Source organism: Mus musculus, chromosome 1 (genome assembly GCF_000001635.26).
Source record: "Mus musculus strain C57BL/6J chromosome 1, GRCm38.p6 C57BL/6J".
In the NCBI taxonomy this organism is placed as follows: domain Eukaryota; kingdom Metazoa; phylum Chordata; class Mammalia; order Rodentia; family Muridae; genus Mus; species Mus musculus.
The window spans coordinates 66,300,759-66,325,556 of NC_000067.6; the positions used below are offsets into that span (position 1 = coordinate 66,300,759).

General features: G+C 37.9%; 1 protein-coding gene, 1 non-coding gene and 1 pseudogene across 32 annotated transcripts in view; all 3 read left to right on the forward strand.

The window, feature by feature from the left end:
- Map2 (microtubule-associated protein 2) overlaps positions 1–24,798 on the forward strand; it is a 267,382-nt gene that overhangs the window by 125,557 nt on the left and 117,027 nt on the right. For 17 of the 31 annotated variants that reach the window (XM_006495746.3, XM_006495754.3, XM_006495751.3 and 14 more), the window contains one exon: positions 21,646–21,710. The gene's annotated coding sequence lies outside the window, so the exon portion shown is untranslated. Of the gene's footprint in view, positions 1–1,359; positions 1,414–15,517; positions 21,577–21,645; positions 21,711–24,798 lie in introns of those variants that run through there. The other 14 variants (XM_006495747.4, XM_017319165.2, XM_017319169.2 and 11 more) reach the window with 5 other exon arrangements.
- Positions 5,131–5,267, forward strand: Gm24729. Its single transcript, XR_003949309.1, has one exon. It is a non-coding gene; the product is annotated as a small nucleolar RNA SNORA26 (small nucleolar RNA).
- Gm18034 (predicted gene, 18034) lies at positions 12,510–13,047 on the forward strand (annotated as a pseudogene).

A 24,798-nucleotide genomic window follows, 5' to 3' on the forward strand; every position in this document is an offset into this window, starting at 1 on the left:
TTAAGTTCAAGGATCCTTTGAAAACCAGGGCACTAGCAACCACTTTCTGAGTTCCTTTGTTCACGTTTTAGCACGTACAGAAGTTGACATGAGGTTACAGTCTTCACAGGCTCATCCTCTTATGAGGCTCAAGCAAGAATATTGCTTGAGCCCAGCAGATGATGGTAGAAAGCCAGGCACTTTGCTTTCTAGAAAATTCTCAGGGGGTGAAAATACTTGAATGGAATTCTTCATAGATCTTTGTGGTTGGGCTAGAGCTAAGGTTAATTAATGCTAAGAGCATATAGGCCCACAAAGAAAATATTAAGTAATGAAGAAGCCTTTTTGCATTTTTAATAAGACGGTATCAAAATTAACAACCTCATTTCTTAATATGCTTATTTAAAAAAAATTTATCCACAGTTACTTATTGAGCTTAGAAAGAATTCAAGACCTAGTGCTTAAAACAATAAAGCCATCTGACAACTAGTTTGTGGTATGATTTGAACACAATGTGAGAAAGTAGGCCCCTGTGGGCTAGCCAGGAAACACAAGTAATGCTAATGCTCTCCTTCTCAAGTTGGGAAATGCCAGTCTTCCACTCCCATCTTTCACACAGGATTAATTATGAAACATGGCCTTGCTCTCTATTTCTGTAGTGTGTAGCTGGCATGGTACTTGTCATTGTGCTAATGACGTATTCCAGTTGTTTTATTCAGGGCTAGCTCTGGGCAAGGGAAGCTTTCTGCTTGAGTATATTGGAAAAAAACACCTTCAGCATTTCTTTGAAGATTTGTGATTCTCCTATTTATTAGTCTTCTTGTGTTAGGCAAATTTATTTTTCTGAGTTTTAACTTCATCATTTGTGATGAATAACAATTTCTTAATTATAAGGCAAGCCTCATAAAGTTCTCCTACTCTCCCCTCTACTGCTTGGAAAGACAGAAATCCAAGTTGGTACCAAATTCCATCTGATGCAGCTCCATTCATCTTTGTGAACATATGCATGGACACTTGCATTTATACACAAGCTTCATGGCCTGGTTTATTTGTAAGTGTTTCAGCATCAGAATTATACAACATTTGGATCAGCAAAGGAGTGGTCAGAAACTTTTATTGAGGTCCCACAGGTAAGGAAATAGATATCTTTTAACTCTTCTAGTTTAATATACTGTTCTTTTGAACTACTAAAAATAATTTAACACTATTAAGAAGTAACACAAAATCATCATTGGGAAATCTTAGGTCCCCCAATTACTTGTAGTTAAAAAGATATTTTTTTGCAGAATCCATTTAGATTCATGTGAATTTTTGAATTCTATGGCTTCTGATTCTATTTGTGAGCTCAGACAATAGACTGTTGGTATCATCGGAATGGCTCATAATGAGAACATCCTGGCTGCATGATGAAGACCAAAAATTTGAGAGCTACATGTGAGTCTAATGACAAATGATGCTTGTCTTGCCTGTCTAGTAAAAGGAGCAGGTGATGACTTGTCTTCACAGACAGTAGGCAACTGCAGGGAAATTGTTATTTTCTTTGTGTTGAAGCCTTTCCTGCTTGGTTTACAGAGTGTGAGCACACCATGATGGAGACTCTGTGTGTAGAGCTACAGTCCCACTGCCTTCTGGACTTAGCTTACCTAAGCCCTCCCAAGGAGATTACATGTACCAAAAATATAGCAGCCATTTTGAAATGAGTTTAGATCCCCGAAAGGTACTAGGGACAGAAGGGGCCATGTTGTCTTAGGATCAATACCTTTTATTAAGTAATCAGATGTAGAATAGTGTAGAAATGAAAGCTGAAAGCATGATAACAGAAGGTGAGTCAGAATGTGGACTCAGGGAGGAGCTCACACTTAGTCTCTCATGTGATTTCATAGCTCATGTGAGAAACTCACTGAGGAGCTTAAAATGTTGAGCTTGAAAGAATTTACTTTGGGATTCTAGTGATGTTTAACACATAACCTCATGCATACCAAGCATATTCTCTACTGCTACTCCACAATTCTAGTCTTGAATTCTGAACCTTTTGACATAGACTTACTGTTTGCTCTTTGGAATCTGAACATATTTTGCTTATAACTTATGATACAGAATAGTTGATAAAATAATGTAATGATGTTCATGTGATTCCTATATTCATTTATTTTACCCTAGCAACATGTTAATGTTGTCCTTCTCTTACCTTTACATTTAAAAACACACACATTCTCATCTCTCTGTCTCTGTCTCTCTGCCTCTGTCTCTGTCTATCTGTCTCTGTCTCTCTTTCTCTGTCTCTTTCTCACATGAGTGTGCGAATGTACACACACATAAGTGCTCACACTCTAATTTTATTTGGAACCATTTGCAGGAAGACAGTCACAGACATAATGACACTTCAACTTTAAACAATCTTTATTTTTGATGGCTATGACCACCACATTACATCATTTATAGAACTATAAGTTAACGTTTAGTCAATAATATCACCCTATTAAAGAACTCATTTAATTTCCTTCAGTTTCCTAAAAATATAATTACTTGCTATTTTAAAAAGTGATCCAAAAATTAAATCAAACTTGCTATGTTTCTTTCACGTCCTTTGATTTATCGGAGAGCCTCTAACTTTTGCAAGCAATGCACTGATAGTCCCAATACTCCCGAGTGTCTTACATCATGTCATATGCTATGGAACTTCTTGTTGATTCCTCAGTTTTGAGCTCAGAGCTTATATTTGACAGGGGGAAATTCTAGCTCTTCTCAAGGACCTCTTAGCTTGTTTAATTGTTTAATTGTTTAAACTATCTTCCCATCCCTACCTCATATGAGTTCCCATTGTACTGTGGGGTGCAATGGGCACTTAAATTTTTTGGTTTGCTATTTTGAACTGTTATCCCTTTCATAAATGATGTTTGAAACCAAGACTGGACCATTATGGCTTTTTAAAATAAAATGAAGTCATTAGATGCCATGCCATTAGGACAGTTTCTTGGGTTGTCAGAGAAACCTTCAACTTATTTGGTGAAGCAAATATGATCACCCACATAAGCCTCTCTTACTTGAAAATAAGTAGCAGAAAGAGGACAGATATGACAGGGGAGGGGAACAATAAACTGGTTTCTCAGGAACAAAGTGAATCCTTGTCTCAGAGCTGCATATGAGTAAATAGAACTGACAAATGGTTGTAGACCAAATTCTGACCTCCTCCTAGGTATCTTGTTAATTTAGTGCCTCCGGTTGGAAAGAACAACCTTTTATGTTGTGGTCAGAATGGAACCTCTTTTAAAAGCAGAACTTCTATCTGATGAATATCAAATGTTTTACCTCTGGATTTTCCCTTTTTACATTAATTTTGTAGGACCTTCAAAATATGTGATTTTGAGAATCTAATATTGTTTGAATTTTTTATGATGGGTAAGTCCCCTTTTCACAGTGAAGGTGCTCATGCCATGACATCATTGAAATGTTTGTGTGTGTGTGTGTGTGTGTGTGTGTGTGTGTGTGTGCATGCGTGCACGCGCAAACAAGCAAATACTTTTTCTAATGTGCTTCCTGGAATTTAACAGCAAATAAAACCCTACCTCCTGTCTATAATTTCATTTCTAATTCATACTATAAATATCACTTGTTTTAACTTCCAGGCTCTCCTGAATGTGCTGCATAATTTTCTACTCTCTAATTAAAACTCCCTTTTAATATTCCCCCTGTAACCACAGGTAATGGAGAATTGGACAAGAAAGAAAAGAGCAAACAAGTGCTGCTTAGCATTTCATTAACTTCAGGGAAGCAAAGCAAAATAGCACAGATATCTAGGAATCAGAAGATCTTTTAAGTAAGCCAGAAATCAAGGTTTCTTTCTTTCTCCTCCCCCTCCCTCCTGTGATGATGGCAAAAGTTGGGTAAGAGTAGAACAGGGAGGAGACACACACACAGAACCAATGGGTTTAAAGGGCCTGTTTGCATATGAAGCCAGGCTAGACATGAAAAGGATCACAGAAATTGTAGTGGTATAACCTGTGTATAGTTGGCCTTTATTTTTCTGTTTTTCTTTTGGTGTCAACCAGAGAGAAGGTAGCCAATGCTTCCTGTGTGCGCTCCAGCATCCTGGGGTGGGCAGGGAAGGTGACTGAGTTTGGTAGAGTGCTGTCTCAGGAATTTCTCATTTTCTTTTCTTTTTTTTTTATTAGTTATTTCCTTTATTTACATTTCAAATATTATCCCATTTCCTAGTTTCCCCTCCGAAAATCCCCTATCCCCTTCCCCCTCCCCCTGCTCCCCCAACCCACCCACTCCCATTCCTAGCCCTGGCATTCCCCTATCCTGGGGAATAGAGACTTCACAGGACCTAGGGCCTCTTCTCCCATTGATGCACTGATGACCAACTAGGCCATCCTCTGCTATATATACCATGAGTCCCACTATGTGTTTTCTTTGGTTGGTGGTTTAGTCCCAGGGAGCTCTGGGGGTACTGGTTAGTTCACATTGTTGTTCCTTCTATGGGGCTGCAAACCCCTTCAGATCTTTGGGTCCTTTCTCTAGCTCCTTCATTGGGGACCCTGTGCTCTGTCCCATGGATGATTGTGAGCATCCACTTCTGTATTTGTCAGGCACTGGCAGAGCCTCTCAGAAGACAGCTTTATCAGGCTCCTGTCAGCAGGCGCTTGTTGGCATTCACAATAGTGTCTGTGTTTGGTGGTTGTTTATGGGATGAGTCCCCATGTACATAGGCTGCTTTCAAAATAATTCAGTAAGCTCAGAAAATGTCTAGGCTCACAGAAGAACTCAGATAATAAGGTCCAGGTCAAGTAGCTTTTAATTTACTCATGGTTTGCTCTAGGAAAATTTATCTAATTTACATATCAATTTGCCCACCTTAAAATATGAAGACCATAATTCAACCTTCTGTATATGATATTAACAATTTATTTAATATACTTTAAATATTACTAAACATTCAACAAGCTCTTTTTATTATGTATTTATGCTAAATAGAAATGTTAACAAATTCCTTATCAATGTTTGAAAACGTATGAGCATGTTGGCCAACAAATGAGTGCATCAAAGACCCCGTCTTTAATTGTAGTTTCAACTTTATTTTGTTAAATTATTTAAGTCCCTTTTTATAGGCATAATGTATTTATCAAAAGACTTTCATGTCTCTCTCTGTTACCCACCTTACCAACTCAACATAAGACACACAGAGGATACTTTAAAAGGCTAACACAGAAGGGCAAAGGAACTCTCTATAAAACCCAGAGGGGAAAACTACACCTTCTCTTAGGATCCTGTCTGGAGTCACAGATGAAAACAAACAAACAAACAAAAGGCATATAGAGGAAGCAACTGAGGCTAGCCCTGCTTCTGAGGGTTGGAGGTACAGGAAATACAATGGGAGTACAGCGCAGCACTGATGGAAATCACGATTCTCCCTTCAAAGTCTATACAAGGTAGTTGATGTCCACAAACACAGATTCATGGTTCCCAAATACTGTGTTATACTGTGTGAGTGGTTGCCTGTGATTTCTGTCAGTTACAGAATTATAATATTTCTACAATATTAATATAGGGTGATACATAGGTAGGTGGTTACAGCAAGTGGGGAAAACTCTGCTATAGTTTTAGATGTTGTCTGATCACACTGTTAGCTTTTGGATTGGTGGAAGCTAATGTTAAGAGCACACTTTTAGATTTTGATGGTAACAGTGGTGTTAGGTTCGATGCAGATGTGGGTAATGTATGGCTTTCAGAGGGATTAAAAATAGTCCTAAACAAAATAGAATTGGTCTGCAACATGTTAACTCTTCATACTTTTTTGTTGTTGTTGGATATTTTATTTATTTACATTTCAAATGTTATCACCTTTCTTGATTCCCTCCCTCCAGAAACCTCCTATTCCATCCCCCCTTCTCCTGCTTCTATGAGGGTGTGCCCCAACCCACCCACTCCCGCCTCCCCACCCTCTCATTAGTCATAGAATATAGTCATAAAGCACATGAGCTGACTTCATACTGAATAATTTCATCTACGTGTCTCCTGATTTCTTCATCTATAACATAAGTGTATCGTTAATAACCAGATCGCAAAGTTGTTTCAAAGGAGTAACAGAATTATTTTTTTTAATGGCTCCAAATTGCCTTGTGGCTAGTTCTTATAAGGCACTTTGGAAAAAGTTTCACAGTATTCTTCATGGAGAACCATTGCAAACCACTCTCTTTTATAAGTCATTGAAATCCAGTTGGGAATTAAAGATGGCCATTACCATAGTCTCTCCATCTCACCCCCAAATAGTTCTCAAGCTTGTAGTGAAGTTCTCTGGCCTCTCTAAGAGGAAACTAAACACTGTGCTGGAATTTCCTCTCACTGGAGTTATCCCTCACTTGATCAAACCCAATTTATATCAACATTCATCTGGAGATCTCACCTTGGGTACCATGGCTGTGCTCCTTGCAAATGCCCCATGGAAGGTAGTGTTCTTCCGTTTTGATAAAACTGTGAAGCATCAACTTACACTGCACATTCACCTTCATAATTTTGCACTTGAATGAATAAATGGTTCTGTGAATACTGGTTCATAATATTAGGCTAAAAACCCCGAGTGATAAAACTGACAGGAGTGGATGGAAAGAGTGGAGATTTTATGAACTACAATCATTGGTTCTTTTAAAAGTACTCTGACCTTTTTCCACTGTTACTGTGAAATGAAGGTCAGGCTTATAGTTAAATGTCCTTGTTGATGGTGTCTGCCTCTCCTCAAGATTATCTACTGTTGATTGCAGTTAATTATGAAAAGGTTGTAAGGAAAGAACAATGTGTAGAAAAATAAGTAGAAACTCTAAAAATGTTGGAACCATTCAAAATAAATTTCTAATTTTAAGAGAATCTTCTTAACTGAAGAATATATTGACAAAACTCACTATGTATTCTTATAGAAATTCATATTCACATGCAATATGATGCACAGACATGGGATTGGAAACCCCTGGTAGATTCCCATAAGAGGCAGACATCTTTGCCTTTGTTTGAAGAAAGAACTTATCCAGTTTTCTTTGTTTTCAATTGTATTCCATGAACTAGTGACACCAGAATCACCTGATAGTTAAAACCTACATCAGACTGGTGAGCCTTTTCTGGGCTCTTGAATTAAGTCCCATAGAGCTAAGGCACAGACTCTGGCTTTAATGCATCTCTGTAGAGTCAGACAAAAAGATGATGTGAGCCCTGTCTATAGTTTCATACTCTCCCCCTTAGATGGTGCTGGTCATGCATGCCAGGGCCTTACTTTACAGCGTGCTGTTATTTTGAACTATGGGTACAAAGAGTCAAGTGTCTTACAGTCCACATATTTTTGCTCCATGGTCATAGACACATGAAAGTCTCTGTTTTGCTTTTTTTCTTTTTCTTAATGTTTTTTCTATCTCTGGTCACAGCTTCCTTGCTCCTCCCCCAACAGACAGGGCCTCATTGCTCATGTTGGTGTGTATCTTTCCTCCAAATCAATGTCACTGTGTTTACACCTTCCTGCTTCAATGCTTCTAACAGTTGCTGGTCTACAGGACTCCTTCAATCCTCTTGGAGTTGTCAGGGCTGCTTGCTGTGGGTCCTTCAGTTGCTCCTGCCAATATACACATCATAATCTGCTTCAGTCAGACTCACCACTTGCTGGTTCACTCTGAAGGCTTTGTGCCTACTCTCACCTTGTAATCTCTTTATAAATCTGGATTTAAAACCATTCTCAGTGATGGAGTTTTCAAGCTAGCTTGGTGACAAATATTCAAGGAAACCACAATTCAGTGGGAAATGCCCTTAAATTGTTATAGAATGAATTGTGTCTGGGGTTCCTTCAATCATGTTTCCCAAATCATGACTTAGGCATCTTTAAACATATTCTCATGTACTTTTGATCTAAGTGGTGGTTTTCTTATTCACATTTGGCATGCAATTATATTGCCTTGCTCTGTGGAGCCATTAGTAATTTGCTAATTAACCTAAGTTACTAAGGAATTATGATAGTCACAAATCTGTCTTTACTAATAGAAAACATGTACCTTTTGCTAGAAGACACGATTTCACGATGAAATATGCACTCAGTTCAAAGTTCACTGTGACGTATTATGAAGTATTCGTTTCAGGGGATCAAGAGTGAAATACTGTGCTTGAACCAATTCTTATCTAGTACAGACATCGGAAAGAAAGTCACTTTAAGGGAATGTGTGTGTCTCTGTGCTTTTCATTCTACTGGTGTTAGAAACTTATTCACTTGCACCTCCAAGCATACTGAGGGTAACATTCTCTCTTTCCAAAATAATCCTCTTGGTAGGACTAAATTAATTTATGCTGTTGACAAGATAGAACTAAACCCATTAGCATAGCATCAATAGATGTGAGTCCAAAGTAGAGGACCAACCATCCACATAATATATCCTCTGTCAAGACTTGCTGAATCTAGCAAATTCTAGACAAATGATGGTGGCAGGTGTTTGGCAAATATTGATCCTGTACAAGATTTATAAAGCTGTGTTAAAGGAAGCATGCAACTCAAATTTAACTGTGTCTGTTTAAACTACCCAGCTGGGCATTGAGAAATGCCAGCCATTGAATATGATCTTTCAGGTGGCTCAGCCTGTTTCACCTGGCAGCCTGCTGAACTGGTTTATAAATGAAGCTCTGTGTGCATACCGAGCATCTGCCCATCCAGTTCTTTTCTACAGACCTCATTTACTCTTGCTTTATTTTCTGATCTGAAGACTTTAACTCTACTAACAGACCCCATCCATATTCATTCACTTTGTCAAGTGATACTTAGAGAAGGATGTAGTACTTCTGGGCTATTTGAGCATCTTACACACACACACACACACACACACACACACACACTGAAATATTTCTGTTATTTCCTTTAATTCCCCCTTTTAACTGAATATGATGCCAATTTCTCAATATTTTCATTTGTGCTTCACTTGTACATTTTAAGTTTTACTTCCTTTTTTAAAATTATAAATTATTTTTGACAACTTTATATATACAGGTAATCTATCTCTCTTCATTTTTACTTCCTGTATATGTATATGTTCAGAACAAATTCAATATGTGTGATGTATGCAGGTGCGCATGAACATCTATGTGTATGCACATGTGTGTATAGGCCTAAACATGATGTCTGGTGTCTTCTGTGTTTTCCACTTTAATTACACAGACAGACTCTTACTGAACCCAGAGACTGCTTGTACCAGCTGGTCTAAATAGCCAACTTGCCCCATTGATGCCCATTTTTACTCCTAAGTGCAGAGATTACAGGTGGCCACCATATTTGCTAGGCTTTTACTTGTGTTCTGAGAATCAAACTTCAATTCTTACTCTTTAGCAGCGGGCATCATATTCACAAAGCTCTCTCTGGAGCCTATCCATGAATTTCTCTTTCTTTACAAAAATATTGACAGGTATTAGTGTCCAATTGTATGTTTGTATACTTTATGTGTGCCTGTTGCTTGTGAGGGACAGAGGAAGAGGGAATTGAATGCCCTAGGACTGGGGTTATAGGTAGAGCCATCCTGTGGGTCCTGGGACTCAAACTCGTCCTCTGGAAAAGCATCCAGTGCTCTTAACCACTGAGCCATATATCCAGCCCTGTTCATGCATTTCTTGATTTAGGCTTCACATACACTTCTCATGGGCTAATCAACAAATCATGCAATCATTGAATAGCCCCAAGACAAGAAGATTATGAATGGCTTTTGTGCTCTAGAAAGCCAGGTCGTTGAAGCATCTTGAGCTTCTTACATGTATTCATAGGTCTCTCATACTTTAACAGAAAGTACCTTTAGCCTGGACATGTGTTTTCTTCCCCCTTTCTCATGATTTTCTTAGTTTCTACCCATCTATCTATGTATCTATCTATGTATCTATGTATCTATGTATCTATGTATCTATCTATCTATCTATCTATCTATCTATTCAATACTTAAGAACAATGGCTACAGTTATACATTTTTGTACACTTCTCATTATTTTTACCTATGCCAACATCCTCATAGCACAATTTAATTACTGCATACTAATTTTAAAAGCATCTATCAGATCTTATAGAAAGAGAAAATTATTAAACTATAGGATGTTTGCTCTCAACTAGTATGAAACTCTACAACCATGTGCTGGCTAGTTTTAGGTAAACTGTATACAAGCTAAAGTCACCTGGAAAGAAGGAACACTGTTGAGAAAGCCTCCAGCAGATTGGCTTGTGGGCAAGTTTATAGTTCATTTTCTTGATTGATGATGGAAGTAGTAAGGCCTAACCCATTCTGGGCAGTGCCACCCTCAGGCTGGTGGCCCTGGCTTTTAGAAGAAAGATAGATGAGCAAACCATGAAGAACAAGCCAGTAAGCAGCAGCAACATTTCTCTGTGGCAGTCGTTCTCAGCCTATGTGTCAAAACCCCTTTGGCAAACCTTTATCTCCCAAACTATTTATATTATGATTAATAACAGTAGCAAAACTATACTTGTGAAGTAGCAATGAAAATAATTTCATGGATGAGGGTCATTACAACCTAAGGAATTATATTACAGGGTCACAGCATTAGGAGAGTTGAAAACCACTGCTGTATGGCCTCTGTATACATTTCTGCATCCGGAGTTCCTTTGATGATAAGAACTATTAGCTTCAACACGAAATAAACATTTTCCTCCTCAAGTTGATTTTATTCATGATGTCTTATCACAGTGAGAAACATTATCTAAGACAACCTGTAACTTACTCTCATGCAATTAAAAATATTCATTAAATAAATATATATGTTATTAGAAACCATGATACATGTGTAGGGCACTAATTAACTTCTCAACAAATAATGTATGATCTATGTGGAATTTTTCTTTCTTTTGCGTAATGCTAGGGCTTAGGTCACACCAATGAGAGACAAGCTTCCAATCAATAAACTATAATTGGAATCCAGACATGTTATCAATTAAATTGAAAAAAAAAACAAAAACCAAAAAACCCTCTGTATTTAAGCCTTTTCAGAATATCCTGTTCACTTTGAAGTCAGTGATGGCCTCATTCAGATGGAATGATGCTAGGTGACCTCACAGCGAGTGCTCCTGCTTCAGTTGTGTGTACTCAGTAGGGAAGGTGTGGCAAGGATTCAGAAGACTACAGAATTTTCTTCAATGCATAGAGGCAGTAAACAACATAGTCCTCTAGTAGTTTTCAAAAAGAAGTCAGGAATTTAGGTCTAACATCAGGTACTATTTGATTCTGTACCATGCGCCTTTGTAGCAAATGAGTTTACATCATCGTCCACTCTCCTGTTAAACTGCAGTGACTCATAGGTGGAGAGATGTGATAAAAAGGAAGCTTCATTTCCTACATCCCTCAAGATCATCCAAGAAACTCATGAGATGTAAAGAAGCGTGTACTTGACTCACTACCAAATTAAAATTTAGTTAGTTAAAATTTGTTCTACAAAATTAGTTAATTTTTCTTGATGCCTTGTCCATTTCTCTTGCAAAGATGATTCCCCCCCCCCTCTGGTGTGGTTGTTAGTTTAGGGATAAAGAAACTAGGCTACCATATCTTATAAGTTATTGAACAATGGAGGTAGATTTAGAAGCTGTAACTAAAGATTCGCGAGCAGATAAGAAAAACAAAGAAAAACAATTGAGTATAAATAAAAATACAATGAACAAACAAACAAAAAACCCTGAAACATGGCAAGTGTATCAAGATACCATCAATGCACCAAGGGTGAAAACCCGATACTTGTATTTTAAAGTTATTTAAGACCAAATGAAAGAAACACACCACATGTGTTTGGTTCATTACATCTGAAACTGTTTGAGCTGAGAGTGAAGTTTTTGGGAGAAGAAACTCATATCTTTCTGTGAATTTTAATATTGCATATTCAACCCCACTAATACCACTTAAATAATATTTGCGCAATTAATACTTATTATGTATTATTTGTTTACCACATATAGTCCTATGTGCTTGAGATATATTAGTGAATAAAGCAGGCAGGCTTCTGTCTTCATGAAGTTTACAAGTAGATAGTGTCAGACAGTAAAGAATAAACAGCAAGTAAATAGTATGTTACAGGAGAAATTGGTAGGTATTATTCAGTGGAAGCAGAAATTATATCTTGTAATAAAGTGTTCGTTCAGGTGAAGTCTTGTGAGGAAAGGCATATCTGTGGAAATATTGGGAAGAGGATGGAAGCATTTCCATTAAAGCAATTGGTTACCCCAAATTTAAATGCAAATGCTTTTAACTCATCCTGGACATGTATTTTGTGAAGTGACATTGTTAGGATGCTTTCTGGTTCTGCACTTAACAGTGCCATGGTACTGGATGGTATTTAAGGATATAGTGCAATGAAGACAGCAACTGTATTCAGACATTAGTTTTATTACTGTCATTATACTTACTAGGTATGGATAATTCTTGAGCAAGATGTTTAAAAACAGGTAAGCCACAAATTACCAGATAGCAAAACTTTTGAAAACATAATGACATTTATTTCAATATATATCAAGCATAGACTGTATGCTGTCTGTTAGCTTGCTGTAGTAACCTGTGAAAATGGTTTCCTGTTCCCTTGATCCAGAATGCCCTACCAAATCAGGCAAATCAAGAGGTTCAAATTACCAAGCTTACTCTCAGGATATCCATGAAATGCCCCAGGCCATCAAGGGTATGCTTATCAGAAAAACCACTAAGTACTAGAAAGCCACTTTAAAGGTTAAAGGAATCATTCCTGGATATGAAAGTAGGTTGGTATTCCCAGGTGGAAAAGTAGGGCCCAGGTTGAGGGTTCAAACACAATGCTAAATCATTGATGTTTATGTTTAAAAATGTGGAGAGTGCTGATCACGGGGGTTTAGACATGTATTCTCTAATCACTGAACAACCAGATGAACAAAGCACCTAAGATTGAACTTCCAGGGCTCATGGTTGGATCAACCCACATGTGTAATCCCTCCCCCTGCCCTAGTGTGATTGGCACCAAGAAAGAACAAATCACTCCAAAGTCAGAATGGGAGGGTTCACCAAAGAAATAGATCATAGAAAGAAACTCCGGAAACAAAACGTATGTGATGAGAATGAATTCTGCATTAAATAAATGCAAAGCAAAGTTAGAAAGTAGGGCATAAAGCAGACATGCTGTTGCATGTAATCGGAGCACTCAAGCAGCTGAGGCAGGAGGTTTGCAACTTCAAGGCATGCCTGGGATATATAGCAAGACCTCACTAGAACATTTTAAAAGAAAAGAAGAAAGGAAAAAAAATTTTTATTTTATTTTTTATTTTTTATTTTTTTTAATGCGGTCAAGATGGCTCAGTATTTAGACTCGCTTGCCATCAAGCCTAAAAACCCGAGTTCAGTGCTGAGAACCTACATAGTAGACTGTAAAATGGGAGAATTGACTGCCAAGAGTTATCCTCTGACCTCCTCATGTCTTCTGTTATACATGTACGTGTGTACACATGCTCATGTGCGCGCGCGCACACACACACACACACACACACACACAGGGGTGGAAGGGTAATAATAAGTATACAAACAACAAAGAAATATAAAAAGAAAACAAAAACTGAAAATAAGGTTATGTGGTCTTCAGCTGTAGCGATGATTGCAATGAGCATACATTAATTTGTAAATATAAGGTGAAAGCATCTGGCATTCTGAAAGTAAAATACATATTTGCAGTCTTCCGATTCTTTTCATTCTTCCCTTATTCACACCCTACTTATATCATATGTAGTCTGTCTTAAAGCTTAAATTTAACTCTATGTTTAATTTCTTTCATCCTCTTCTGATGCATAGTAAGTGGCAATGGAAAATTCTTAAGTCTAATGTTTTTAATCTCTTCTGATATTTTGTGTGTTAGTTTGAATTACTGACTAATTAGCTTAAAAATCCAGGTCCTGAATTTATCTCTCACCAGCCGTGTGGCCTTGGGAACTTTGCTAAACTTAACAGGACCTGTTTCCGTAACAGTAAACTATGAGTAAGCAACTCTAAGAAAAGCCAAATAAAACAATGTACCCAAAGAGAAAAGCGCACTACAGATATTTAATCATTATAATCAGATTCATCTCTCACACTTTTAAATTAGGCAATACCTAAACAAACTAGGGAAGAAACTGAAAAACAATAGTTATGTGTTACAGTAACCAAATAGTTTTTATGTATTTTATTTTATATCATGGTGAGTCTAAGAAACAAAAGATCTTCGTAGTATTATATGCTGTAGAAATTCTGGAAGCTGATACTAGAGAGGAAGAACTTAAAATGGACCACAAAGGAAGTGTATGCTTTGGATTGGAAAGGAACGAGATGAAGCCAAAAGACAAACTATGAAGATCAGTGATGCCAGTGGGCAGAGGCTGCCTGTGGAAAGAATGATTTAAAGTTTCTTGTCTGACTACTCTCTTGTAGTGATAATGTACTTCACTAAAGATTTCTATGAGAAAAAAAAAATCCGCTTGCTGATAGGATGCTCATAAAATGGGTATTTGCTTCTTTTTCTTTTATATTTGAGTTGCTGTTTATTTATGAAAAGCTGGTGTGCAATGTCCTCTTTTTGCTAGGAAACCTGTTCCCTTGTTTATTCAGCATACACATCATCATATGGCCCTCCTGTATCCAGACATGGTTGCAAGTATTTTCCCATACCAAGATTTTTTGCACAATCCTCACAGATTTGAAGTCTGTCATAAATGGACTTTCTAAAACGATGACATCATGATGCATATTATTGTCATTATTAAGGTGTAATGCATGTAATAAGCATGGCAATTCTTTCTTCCACCTCCCGCATCGCTACTGCTGAATCCAGAAGACATTAGATTTTTTCCAAGTCAATGCCATCTGTCCTCACAGAGGGAACCACTGCACAAACTTTAGAGTGTTATTTTTGACCGGTCTTGAATTTCAGTTAAATGGAATGGCATAGGATGTGACCATTGTGCAGATCTCTTTTATTTGTGATTTTTGTCTGTGATGTTTTCTTTCCTTTTTGTGTAAATAGCAATCTGTTGTTTGAATGTATCCTCTATTCTCAAAGATTTGAGTAGTTTTTAGCTTTGCATCGTTATGAATGTTGCTAATGTTATGCATTACATGTGGCTAGCTGGGCATATGTGCTCATTCGTCTTGGTATCTATCTAGAAGCTGAATTGCATTTGCAGATATTGGCAAGCAGTTCTCCAAAGTGGCTGTGCTCCTTTGCACTCTCACTGGCTGGCTGTGTGTGTGTGTGTTTTAGTTATTCTTTTATCATTTGCTTTTCATACTCAGAGGATCATTTTACCTTCAACTTAGTCTTTTCAGAGATACAAGGTTACACAATGAAGAATTAATAGTTGTTTTTCAATACTTTTGTCCATGAGAGATTGTCTTTTAAAGGAGTTTCAAAACAAGTGTGGTTCAGTTTGCTTTAGTGAGACTCTGTGAAAAGAACATAAAAGACCTGCATGATAGACATTTCATCTGTTTGGACAGTGGTAGCCTACAAAGGCAGCCAGGATCGAGGTAGATAAACTACCCATTGCAGGAGCTAAAGGGCTGACAGGTGGGATCTTTTCAATAATCAAATCATGTTGCATCTCATTTGTTGTTATATGACATATGCACTTGTCAAATCTTAGAGAATTATAAACCAAAAGGATTTTGGTTGCTAATCTAGCTATTTCACTAAATTACACTCAACCTATTATTATTATTATTAGTAGTATTTTATTAGATATTTTCTTCATTTACATTTCAAATGCTATCCCCAAAGCCCCCTATTACCCCCCGCCTGCTCCCCAACCCACCCACTCCTACTTCCTGGCCCTGGCATTCCCCTATACTGGGGCATATGAACTTGGCAAGACCAAGGGCCTCTCCTCCCATTGATGGCTGACTAGGCCATCCTCTGCTACATATGACACTAGAGACATAATTCGGGGGGTGGGGGAGTACTGGATAGTTCATATTGTTGTTCCTCCTATATGAAGACACTCAACCTTTATGTTAAAAAAATCAAAATCAATCTCTCTCTTCTCTTCTCTTCTCTTCTCTTCTCTTCTCTTCTCTTCTCTTCTCTCTCTGTCTCTCTCTCTTCTCTTCTCTCTCTCTCTCTGTCTCTCTCTCCCTTTCTCTCTCTCCTCCTTTCTTCTCCTTCAGTTTATATCATCCTGTACATAATCCAAAAGTAACTTGAAATTTATTTTATACAGACATTGGATAAAAATGTAATTCAGTTTTAAAGAAACTACAATAGATAGGTCATATATATATATGTGTGTGTGTGTGTGTGTGTGTGTGTGTGTGTGTGTGTGTGTGTGTGTGTGTGTGTGGAGAGAGAGAGAGAGACAGACAGACAGGAAAATTTGAAGTCAAAGGGGGTAGAAAGCTATCTTGAACCCTGTTTTTTTGTTTGGTTGGTTGGTTTGGTTTGGTTTTTGTTTTTTTGTTTTTTTTGTTTGTTTTCAGTTTGTTTGTTTGTTTGTTTGTTTGTTTGTTTTTTGAGACAGGGTTTCTCTGTATAGCCTTGGCTGTCCTGGAACTCACTTTGTAGACCAGGCTGGCCTCGAACTCAGAAATCTGCCTGCCTATGCCTCCCAAGTGCTGGGATTAAAGGCGTGCACCACCACCACCCAGCATTATCTTGAACTCTTCTTAATACTGTTTGCTTAAAACAATCTATTGGCATCCCCACTGCAGGCCAAGTCTGAACAATAATACCTCAGTGAAGTTCCATGATGGCCCTAAGTAACCCCAGCATCACTTGGGTATTTGCTCCTTTGTAAACAAACTGTTTCTCATTCATGCTTCATGAGAGTTCTATAGTGATACTCAATATTCTGCTTTCAAGTGTCTCCTAGTGAATTAGATGCATAAGAGTTGATTCAATAAACAGTACAATAAGTGACCTTTAGTTGGGCTTCTTCTACTTCTAGCATGTTCAAAGGCTCATGCTATATAAAATATATCAGACCTTCAGTATGTTTTTGTTAAAAAAAACTCCTACTTCCTTATTTATACTTGGCACCACTTTATTACCTATAATCTTTATACTACTTATGAGCTCTCATACGTAAGATTACATAACTGCTATTTGTCTTCTTTGATGTCTGACCCTCATATTAGTTCATGCCCTATGGTAGCTACTGATATTTCCCTTCATTGTTGTATGTTAGATATTTTGAAATCCACTTAAAAATGAGACCATAACCACATTTTTCTTTCTGTGTCTGGCTCATTGCATTTCAGTTCCAGGCTCAAGCTTGTGACAAGTAATAAAACCTGTGCTGATTTGTTTCAGGAATAACAATATCTACATGTATTTTTGTTCTGAAGCATTTGCAGCACACACATGTTTTCTATTCTCACCTGACACTTGGGTTGTTTTGGTATCCTCAGTGATCTGCATAGTGCTGCAATAAGGACAAGAACCTTTACTAGTTAGCTCTGTGTACTTTTGTAGTTTCTCTTAAAGCTAGATATTTACACCTTTTGCCATCTGTATAATTTATACTGTGATAGCTTTTGATAATTATCTTTCTATCTTGCCCTCCCATCTTTTCTTCCATCTCTCCTTCTTACCTTCTGTCATCTTTGTCAGGTGTGTTTAACTGTAATATTTATTGGTTTATGTGGACCAACTTAGCTGAAGGGAAAAAAAGATTATATTAAGCAGACTTTGGTATCATAATTCTTTGCAAAATGCTTACATATCTGCCTATTATCTCAAATAACAAAATCAAGACAGCTGGGCGAGAGTACATATTTTCTATTAATTTTTAAAGCAAAAAGCATACTATTTATTGTCTTAATCATTTTGAGACAAGGTCTCACTCTGTGATCCAGTCTGGCCTTGAACATGTTTTTCTGCCCCTCTTTTCTTTCTGAATTGAGAGTATATAAGCATGAACTATCATGCTCAGCTATAGTCAAGTTTAAAAAGATTGTCAGAGTATTTTGGCCCTAAGAAGCCTTCATTAACTATTATGATAATTTTTTAATTTAAAAAATTCAAACATAGTGTATTATAATATCAACAGAAGACAATCCTGCTCTTTCTGGTCATTTAAGAGCTTGCAGCCTCTTGCTAGGCACTTTGCAGAATTCAAAGGAAGTAGGAGAGAAATCTATTTTAAATTTTAAATAAATGTAAATCATACAGTAGAAATCAAAATACTGATTTTTATGGCAATGTAAGTAAAATATGGCATTCACATAGAATGCTTAATATGAATAATAGGGAAAGCATATGTACCACAAAGATGACTTTTATTGTCTTTGAACTAATCATCCATTAATGTAACTTTCACACTATTAAAAATCTTTTTCATATATAAGAATTGTATAAACATCTTTCTCAATACAGCTTCCCTGCTCCAACTCCTAGTCCTCCCATGTTTTATATCACTTCCACTCATGACCTTCTCTTCTTTAATTGTTATTGTATTATATGAGAGAGAGAGAGACAGAGAGAATTGAGTGTATCTGGTGTTGTTCAAATGTACATGTGTTTAGGACTAACTACTTGGGATTGGGCAACCAATCAGGGGATCATCCTTGGAGAGAGATGATTCTCTCTGTCTCAGCCCTTTATCTAGGGCCTCAAGAAATTTACCCCAGCCACACTGGCTTGTCAACTGATGCCTTCATTATACACATCTTGCTTAGGAAACCATACTTTTAAGACCTCATGCATTCAGCTTCTTTGTTCTGTCCAGAAGGAGAGCAAATGACACTATAACTCAGCAGGTCCTCTGGCAATGACAGTCTTTCCAGCCCCTCTTCTGGAATGTTCCCTGAGCCTTGGGTATAGCATTGCGATGTAGATTACCAATTATGACTGGGTACACCATAGTCACTTATTCTCTATGTTTTGATCAGCCCTGGATCTCTGTGATTCTGCATTCTGATGGGGCAAGAAATTTCTTTGAGAATTCCTGAGAACTGTACTAATCTATAAGTGAAAGGACAGGGATTTAGAATGTAGTTAGGAATTAGATTAATTTAGGAAAATAGCAGGAGTAGCTTCTCCTCGAGGGTCTATGACTCTCCTGCCATGTGTAGTTGGCTTGAGCCACACACAGTACCAGGCATGAATTCCTTCCTATTAAGCAGTCCTTAAGTCTAATTAGACAGCTGTTGGTTATCCCCCCAATAAAAATGTTGTTATTATTGCACCATTGAGAATATCTTATCAGGCCAGTCATTTTTGTGATTCATAGGCTGAGGAAAATCACTTCTTAAATCTGTAGTAAAAAAAGATTTTTGACTGACATCTCTACCTCTACATGCACATAGATGAATACATGCATACACACACACTGACACACACACACACACACACACACACACGCATACACACACATTGGCATGCACACATGCATGCATACAATACACCTGGACTTCCAGTTTTCCAGCATCATTGTTTTAGATAACCCCAGAAAGATTTACATTGTGATATATACGATCAACATGGGAACCCTGGCTCAGTTTGATATTCCACTTTCATGCTTGTAAAAACAACAATGCCAATAATGTCAGAAGTCCCAGGCCCTGATGGTTAAGCTGGGTGAACAAGATAGATCTGCAAAGGGCAGTTGATCCATCTGACTGCCAGAATGTAAAAGGAAGAAGGGCTGTTGCTATGATCACCCAAGTTCTGTGGCCTTATACACAGTCCAGCACAGACAGTAGGCAAAGCTGGTTCGTAAGATTAGTGCAGTGTGTCCTAAAAGGGGAGAATGTTGCTTCTGCAAATGAAAGGTTGACAAGATCAAAGGCACAGGATCTTACTGGATTCTGTTTTGCCTTCAAACAGCATAAGAGGAAAGAAGAGAAAGTCACTTGGTGAGAGGGGACAGCCCAGTGGGCTAGTTAGGAAGCCAGGCTGCTGCCTCTGTGTGGGAATTAGGATGTAGTAGCCCTCAGGCCCCAGCTTTCTCATCTGTGAGGCTGAGTGATTTCTGAAGATGCAGATATGGATTGGATCAATCCCATAGAAAAGAAAAAAAATGAATATTTATGAAAGCAAAATTAGCTCATGATCAAAAATGGGGAAGAACATGGCAGCAGGAAATGAAACTCCATCTTAATTGAATTGAAAGCACAACACAAATCTGTCAGAGGCAGAGCTTTCTAGAAGGAGGAGAAGGAACTGTATCCTTTTGTCTCCAGATTTTCTCCACTGTACTCCTGTTCTCTCTTCCTGGCATCTCCCTTCTCTCCAACCCCCACCCCCTTGCTTTTTGTTTCCGGTAACCATGGTGATACTTCCTCTCAGCAACCTTCTTTGCAGCTGGCCCTTTTGATACACAGAAAATTTACTCCATTTACTGGTTCAGGGCTCTAACAATGCTTTACCAATTCATCTATTAACCATTTTCTCCAGGATAATACAGGTGAAGAATTATTCTACAGTTAAGTCCCCTACATAAAGCACACTGTATGACAGGGATATTCAATTGTTAATTTCATTTGCTAACACGAAGGGGAGACTGGTTATGCCAAACACTGAGTTCCCTGTAATAACCTTCACCTCAGGGACAGCAAAGTCCCAGTCCTCAAACTGGTTGTCACCTTCTTTTGTATGGAACCAGAATAAAATGATTGCAGAGGGATATCACATGGCTAGCCTTGAAGTGACACATTGCCAAGCTTGTAGTTATCATATTTACAAAGCCTTTGAATTTTCTGTAGAAAAATATATACTAGTATATACACTTCTTTAATACATACCTTTTTGGGACATAAATAATAATATGGGATAGTTTTTAAATATTGTATTCATCTGTCAATGACAAAACCTCAAACTATCTCTAGTATACTTCATATAGATAATAAAATTCCAATTAATGATCATTTACTTATGTCCAGTTTGTGTAGCTTAACTTGCCTGTAATCCTATATTCCTGAAAACGAGTCTCTCTAAGCCTGCCCCGCCCCCACGTGTGTGTGTGTGTGTGTGTGTGTGTGACACAAAGGAGACCAGATGATGACATTCGTAGGCTTATAGACTTGACTCCTGGGGACACATTTGGATGGAGGCAATTAAAATGCCTGTCAGGCATTTGGTACCAGAAGTCCCCATGGCAAACCGCTAAATCCTAAGCCAGAGGCAGCATCCTTTTGTCAGTGAATGATGGCGGAGCTGAGTGGCTTGTCATCATTCTCGAAAATTCTAAGCCTAGTGAGCTCTCTCTCCCTCTCCTACTTGCCTTATTTTCCTTTCCGCCACTGCGGGGACTTTTTCTAATTTGCAGCTTCCCTTTCCACGGCACACACAGACAGGAGCTGGTGGCTTTCAGACTGCGTCTGTCTGGAGCTAGCGACACAGAACAGAGGGAGTGTTCCTGAAGCAGGGTTCTGCGGTGGCAGCTCTTACAGACTCCATTCGAGGGGTATTGCTGCATATCTACCGGTAATGCTTTAGGGCTTTTTACATTTTCTTTTCTTTTTAATCCACGTTTTCAAAGGATCAGCTTTATGTGGCCTCGGAATACTGTGTTTTAAATACGTTATTGAGCTTAAAATCCAAGCGCTGCCTTTTTTGTGCTCCAGACTCCAAGGCATACATTTATTATCTGGATATCAAGGATGAATGGACTTATTGGTGAGTTGTGATTTTTGATATTTATCTGACAAACCTATATGTATATATGTGTTTCTTTTGTTTCTCTAGGTTCCTCAGCTTGTCTCTAACAGAGGAAGCACTGATTGGGAAGCACTCAGTCAGAAAATTAAAAGGTACTGCATGATTTATTTGGACGTTTAAAGGAAGGGCAATTGAGAAAGAATTGGAATGCTTTTATTTTAGGTTTACCCTCATGGCTGGTTTTTTATCCCAGAGTGGATTGTCTGATCTTTGTCTAGAAGATGTAGGAGTTCTTATGCAGATTTCACCATCAGCCGAGGCTATTTTGAATAGAAAGTATCTAAAAAATATATGCCTTTTGTCTATGCTGCAAATACTAAGAAATATCAGCTTGCCTAGCTCATCTGTAATGTTTGGATTTTTGTCATTGTGACAGTTAACAAAATGTCTGAAATATGTGTATCACAAAGAAAATATATTTATTTGAACTTAAGAGAAACATGTTAAAAATTATTTTAGATGGAGGTTTCCTGTGGATCCATGCTTTAAAAAATAAATATTCTAAATAAAATGGTTCACCCTTTTAGATGGGAAGAGCTTTGGAGACTGAAGCCCAGGGATGACTCAGTGTTGTGAAATTTGGTGAATAAAATATTATAATTTCTATACAATATCTTTAGTATACAACAGGAAATATATTTAAAGTCAGAAATGGTTAATTTTCAAAAGAGCTTAGTATCATATGCTTTATTCAGAATTAATAACATAAGAAAATAGATCCTTTCTCTTGCTATGAAAGCAGTTGAATCCATTGATCTGGGCCTCAAGCCTTACATGAAAAATAATCATTTTTAAACTTAGCATGAGGGTGTATATTGACTTGAAAGGGCAGTTATGATTACTGCCTGCTCTTTAATTTTTTAACTTTATCTCTGACTTTAACATATGTTCTTGTCCACAAAACCTATATAGTAGTCATTTACCAAAAAAAAAAAAAAAAAAAGATGAAGAAGAAGAAGAAGAAAGAAAGAAAGAAAATGGAAGACATTTTCTGCCTTCCTGAGGAGAGACCAGTCAGTGCCACCCTTAAGCCTTTTCCTGGCATCCCGATAGAATCCTCCTTAGAATTCTCCTTTAAGACTGTCAGTTGAAAATATTTCATACTTTTAGCTTTCTAAAAACTATACTTTTTAAAAAATGGCTGAGACAACCGCTATAAGCTTGAAAGATTCTAGCCGTGAGAGTGTACACCATGAATCGGAGGATTTACAGCAGGTTCATTTTCTCTGCAATGGGTAATCACGAGCGACTTAATTTATTCATCCCACAAGCATTGCTGAAGAGCCCGGCTTCTGTGGGTAGTCCCAGCACAAGAGAGGAAGAGACACATGGCACTGTCCTCAGGCTTCCAACGCGTAGGCTCAACCATACATGATTCTGAACAGGAGAAGGAATTAAAATAAATAAATAAATGAGTGTGCTCTCCCAAGAGATGCCACGTTTTGTTCTTAAAGACAAATGACATGAAATGACATGGTTATGCATTTTCCTTGTCTCAGAAATTCGTCAGGAGAATTATGTATCTAAGCCTCAAACAAGCCCCATCCCTACCTCCATACCTCTTGGATGTGGGACAAATCATTCTTTTTGGAGGTTTCACTTAGAGTAAATGAAAATACTTTGTTGTATTTGATGAAAATTGTCTATTTCTTTCTTTATTTATTTTCTGACCAAACCCCTGTAGAACACACACACACACACACACACACACTCACACATACACACACACTCACACACACATACACACACATACACACACACTCTCACACATACACACACACACTCACACTCACACACACAAATGCATACACACACTCACACACACTCACACGCACGCACACACATACACAACACACAACACACACACACTCACACACACATTCACACACTCTCACACACACACACTCACACACACACACACACTCACACACTCTCACACACACACACACACACTCACACACACACACACCACATGGTCGATTCCTAGCTTTCAGATGTATATTTATTTTGAGCTTTGGGATATCTGTGCTAATTTAAAACGATGAAATTATCAACGTCCTATTCAACATGAAGTCTGCAATATACTGCCAACATGAACTGCTCAGCTCCATTGCATTTTTCTGTAGGCACTGGAGGGCTTGCATATGACCACCAAGAGGCCTCCCTTGCCTCCTTTCCTATGGCCATTTTGAAAACATCTATGGGGTATGCTGATGGACTTTCTGTAGAACAAACCTGTTTGGTAAAATATCTGTTAGTGAGTCAAATCCAAACAGGCTTGACTTCCAGAGTTGTAAGGCCGGTCTCAGTTCCGTGGCATGACTAATCAATATTGTCTGAACAACTGTTAACTCTTTACTGAATTTTCTTTCAGTCATATTTTCACACCCAAAATAGTGGCTGAACTATAACAGTTTCAGCTAATATCTATTTAATTAATTTGTAAATTAATAAAATTTGTATGTGTGTGTCCTGCTAATAATTACTGTTTTTAGTGGTGGTGTTTGAGACCAGCATTCAAATCCTAGTCACTCACTCTACACCTGAGCTACATTTCCAATCCCTAGTTAGTAGTATAAGATAAATTATTTTGGCAGAAAGGTAGAACTATGTGTGAAAATTTCTTAAGATTATGGATGGAAAATAATTTTTCTGAATATTAGTTAAAGAGGAAATTTTTTTCAGTTTCACCAGAAGGAGACAAAAAGGCAAACTGCAGCCTGGGTTTTGCTTATGGGCACCTCCCACACAGTATTCCAGGCTCCACTCTGCTGACTACACTTCAGGTCTCCTGCCAAGCTTCTGCAGTAGCAGAGGGCAGAGGACTTGATCTCTTGATTTCTCTGCAAATGCCATGCTATAAATGATCTCATATGAGCAAAAGAACAGTGAAGACTAGATTCTATAAGCAGGAGTGATGGCTCCCCTGTAATCCCAGAATCCAGGTAGCTAAGGCAGGAGGATTGCCAGTTCCAGTCCATAGTGTGTCTAGGACAATAGTTCCTGGTTTGAAAAGCAAAAATAAAAAAGGATGAGAGTACAGGGAATTAGGTTCTCTATAGCCAAAGACTTTGTAAAGAAACTTTTAGAACCATAATAATTGTGGAGAATGTAATTTATTATCACTTGCTTTTGTTCATTAGAACTATAACTTGCTATTATTAACTATCTGCCTGACAT